Genomic DNA, 4,751 nt, shown 5'->3' on the forward strand with positions numbered 1-4,751 from the left:
CTCCAGAGACAAAGCAGAGCAGGCCTCTGACCTTGCTTCTAACCTGCCTGGACACTGCCCTGACTGTGAGTGACTGCCTGCTGTGAGGGCCAGACTTGCAGCACCTTAGATAAGATGGGGGAGGAATCTTGAGATTATTGAACGCCTGGAGGGGGCCTGGCCAACCAAGCCCCAGGCTTAGCAACATTCAAAGTTTTACATGGCAAAACCATCATCATTAACTTGAAACCAAGCTTGCAACTTGGTCACAGATTGATGACGATATCAGTTTGCATCCATCCTGGGATTATACGTGGGAACCCCGAACGGCAATCTTTGAAGGCTCACCCATGGAGCGGGACACGCTGCCTGGGACCCTTTCCCAATTGGGACTCCAGATGTACTGTGACATGGGACTTCCTAGAGCTGTTTAAATCTGGATGTTGGTCAAAGCTCAATTTGGTGATGTATTCTCTGCTCTTTCTAGTTCTCTTTTCTTTTAATGTTAGTATGTTGAAAGTAAGTTAGATAATTCTCTAGTAAGTATCTATATTATTTATTTGTATAAAACGAGTGGCTTATTTTGTTAAATCCTTTGAGCCTGAGACGAAAGTGACAACTTTCTGCAAAACAGGGCCAAACCACACAAATCTGGCTTTGGGGACCTCAAACCCAACAGAGAGCAGAGATGAGGCTCCATACTGAATACAGAGAGTTTTATTGATGGAAGGCCTATATCCCAAGCAGTGAACCTGCAGCCTCCTTTCCCCAGCTGGGTCCCAGAAGACCGGCAATCCACTTTCAGTCCCCCAGGAGCCTGACGCTTGGAGGCAACTGACTCCCTCAAGAAAAAATACTCACAGATATAGACTTTTGAGTGTGATTCAAAGCAAAATCTTTAAGAAGTCTTTACTAAATGTGTTACTATATTGTTTCTGTTTTACATTTTGGTTTTTTGGCCACAAGGCAGGTAGGATCTTAGCACCTTGGATCCCTCCTCCACCAGGCATCAAACCCACACCCCCTGCATCGGAAGGCAGTCTTAACTACTGGACAGCCAGGGAAGCCCCTGATTCAAAACTTTTAGTCTGGATTCGCTCTCAATAACTCACAGTAAGGCTACTAGTTCCCACCTGGGTACCACAGTGGCCCACTGGCTTGCGGGTGGCTTGCTTTTAAGCAGGAGTTGTCAGCTCAAGACCACTAGACATTTAAGGGAGATTTTGGACAGGAACAAAAAATTTAAATAAAAAGCAACAAGGAGGAGAGCCGGCGGAGCTGGTGGGAGCGCGCCTGTTGCAAGATGGCGGCGGCCATGCGGTCCCCGCCGGTCGCAGGGCCACCACAGGCAGCGCCTGCGCTGCCTCCGGTCAGATGGGTCTCGATCTCACCGAAGGCCCCTGGTCAAGCGGGCCCAGCAACGTCCCGGCCTTTCTGGTCAAGCCGTGGACCCTCCTGAGTGACCCCTGACGGACACGCGGAGCTGTGTCCACGTGCCCGACCAGGCCGGCAGGCTGCCTGAGTCCCCAAGCAAGGCGCGGGCAGCTTCATGCGGCGGCTCGACCCTGTGGCTTCCGGAAGATGGTCCTCATCGAGACCGGCGGCCGGGTCGGGCCAGGGTCGATGACCCCGAGTGCCAGCACCGCGCGTCCGGCGCGGCCAGGAGTAGCCCCCGGAGAACAGTCGGGAGAAAGTGACCGTGCGTCCACCCTGAGGAGTGAGGACATGAAGCTTCGCCAGGACAGTGTCACCAGGCTGTTGACCGTCTCTCAGTGGGTGAACGGGAAGCAGGAGAGCATGGACCCCATCCTGCCGGCCGTGAAGCAGAGGACGAGGCCCTGTGGCGGGAGGTGGCCGGCCTGCATCAGAAGCACGCCAGGCCACAGAAAGCAGTCGATAGGCTCGTCCAGGTGCTCATCTGGCTGGCGCGGTCCAACCGGATCCTGCAGGTGATGAGAACGATCCCGGTGATGCTGAAGACGGCAGCTCAGCACATCCCAAGCCCCAGAATGGCCAGCAATACTCCCTGGAACAGGTCCACTACAGCCCCTAGGAGGCTCCTGCCTGGCCTACTGAGGCCCCAGCCTCTCCTCTCCAGATGTTGTTGCCAGCTCTGGACCCATCATCTGTGACATCACTGAGCTGCCCCCAGCAGCCCCTTGGCAAAGAGAGATCCCTGTCCAGCAGGCCCTTGATTGGAATTAAGGAGGAGTCCCTCCACCCCCCCAGCCCACCTCAGAGCCCCTGGGCCAAGGATTCTGGTCCCGGTCGCGGGCACCCATCCTCCGTGATGCAGACTCCCTTGTCCCCAGTTCAGTTCAGTTCAGTCACTCATTCATGTCTGACTGCAGCACGCCAGGCCTCCCTGTCCATCACCAACTCCCGGAGCTTACTCAAATTCATGTCCATTGAGTCGGCGATGCCATCCAACCATCTCATCCTCTGTCGTCCCCTTCTCCTCCCCCCTTCAATCATTCCTAGCATCAGGGTCTTTTCCAATGAGTCGGTTCTTTGCATCAGGTGGCCAAAGTATTGGAGTTTCAGCTTCAGCACCAGGTCTTCCAATGACTATTCAGGACTGATTTCCTTTACGATGGACTGGTTGGATCTCCTTGCAGTCCAAGGGACTCTTAAGAGTCTTCTCCAATATCACAGTTCAAAAGCATCAACTCTTTGGCGCTCTGCTTTCTTTATAGTCCAACTCTCACATCCATACATGACTACTGGAAAAGCCATAGCTTTGACTAGACGGACCTTTAAAGTAATGTCTCTGCTTTTTAATATGCTGTCTAGGTTGGTCATAGCTTTTCTTCCAAGGAGCAAGCGTCTTTTAATTTCATGGCTGAGTCACCAACTGCAGTGATTTTGGAGCCCAGCCACCCTCATTGATTCTATTCTGCTGCAGAACCTGAGCCTGCCACCCAGGCCACATCGACCACACCCTTTACAGATGGGGGGTTGGGGGGAGTGCCCTCCCCACAGTCCCTGCCCCTCCCTGCCCCAACCCCGCCTCCCCATCAGGTGCCTCAGCCTAACCCACCTGGACAATTTGTCTCATGCCCTGCAGAGGCCTGGGGTCACCCGTCTCTTCCCCAGCCCCTCCTGCTGTCTGCATTACCGAGTCCAGTCAGGGACCAAGCTCAAGGATCACTTGGATGCCACAGACTCCAACCTGGATGATCTGCAGACCAGGCAGACTAGCCATGGCTTCCACGTGGGCACTAGCGCCCTGCTGGATCTGTTCTGCCCCTCGGTGACGTGCCCAACAGGAGCCTGCCTGACCCGGGCAGCAGCCTGCCCCGCAAGCCCCCTGGGCCTCTGGAGGCAGAGAACAGTAGCCCTGACTCCGGGAAGCAGCTCCTGCAGGCCCCAGGCTCTGTGGCGGCCAGCAACCTTCCGGTGCACTTCGAAATAAAGGAGGGCTCCAACTTCAGAAGACCACCCTAGGGGATCCCACCATCTCCCTGCTGACGGGGAGGAGGGCCGGCCTGTGCCCTTCCCCTCCCCTCCTGATGCAGGGCTGGTCTCAGGAGCCTGATAACTGGTCTGCCAAGGTGGGGCATGGCCCCCAGTCAGCACCAAGGGCCACCCCTGTGTGCCATCACTGGCTTGGCACTTCACAGCCACACTCGGACTGACCAGTACAGGTAGAATTGTATTTTGGACTTTTTACATGAGAGACACTCCCCCACACACACCTTTTGCCTTTCTCCTCCTATTGAGATGTTGTTGTCCTTACTCAGTCGTGTCCAGCGCTTTGTGACCCCATGGACTGTGGCCCACCAGGCTCCTCTGTTCATGGGATTTCCCAGGCAAGAATACTGGGGTGGGTTGCCATTTCCTTCTCCAGGGGATCTTCCCAACCCAGGGATCAAACTTGGTTCTCCAGCCTTGTGGGCAGATTCTTTACCGTCTGAGCCACCAGAGATATACAGATACATATGTGGATGGACACACGAGACAGGCAGAGATCTATGAACGTCCAGGATCCGTCTGTGGCTGGAAAAAAAACAACACAGAGGATAGAGAGGAGAGGGAAACGTCTCATAAATTATAATAAACTTCCTCATAGATGAGGGAGAGTATCTGTGAAAGAAAAACAGGATGCTGTAAAAAAAATTAGCAAGAAGGTACAGTAAGGTGATCAATAGTATATGAGAAATAAAACCTTAAGGCCAATTTTAAGATCTAGAGTTTATTACTTCTTATGATAGAAAGAAGCTCCTGGCATTTTAAAAAACAATTGTCATTATCGTTAGCTCAACCAACCAACAAAGGTATGTACCTTCTTTTTTGTCTTGAAAATGACTGGAATCTCTAAAGAAAGAAATGTATCTTTCTCCGAGAAATTCTTTCTTTGAGAAATTCTTGCGAGTACCTAGTTAACTGGAGAAATTAAATCTCGCCCTAAATATTGAGGAGACTCTTTAATGCGTATACAGTTAAAAATTAAAAGCTGGCTTGGTTAAACCTTAAACACGGCCTTCTAGGGGGAAGCTGATTTCTCTGTGTCTCTGAGATGTAAATGTCCTATATGATCTTACTAGCTTGCTCTATTGTGTGTTTGTTTGTTTATATTAGGCCTATAAGAGATCTTTTCCTATTCTTACTTGGTGGCAAAACGATGGATCCTTTTAAAATTAGAGAAACTAATGAATTATTAAATATAGGGCGCTCTCATTGTAAACAACTGTTTTGTTGGTACCTATAAAACACCAGGGTTTCCTTGGTGGCTCAGATGGTAAAGAATCTGCCTGCAATACAGGAGACCT

The 4,751-nt window shown here is 51.7% G+C and overlaps 1 pseudogene; it reads left to right on the forward strand.

Moving 5' to 3' along the window:
* The first annotated feature begins 1,560 nt into the window (after positions 1-1,560).
* LOC133059994 (heat shock factor protein 1-like) lies at positions 1,561-3,426 on the forward strand (annotated as a pseudogene).
* Positions 3,427-4,751: the final 1,325 nt, after the last annotated feature.

The sequence above is a fragment of the Dama dama genome, chromosome 7, assembly GCF_033118175.1.
Source record: "Dama dama isolate Ldn47 chromosome 7, ASM3311817v1, whole genome shotgun sequence".
Lineage (NCBI taxonomy): Eukaryota > Metazoa > Chordata > Mammalia > Artiodactyla > Cervidae > Dama > Dama dama.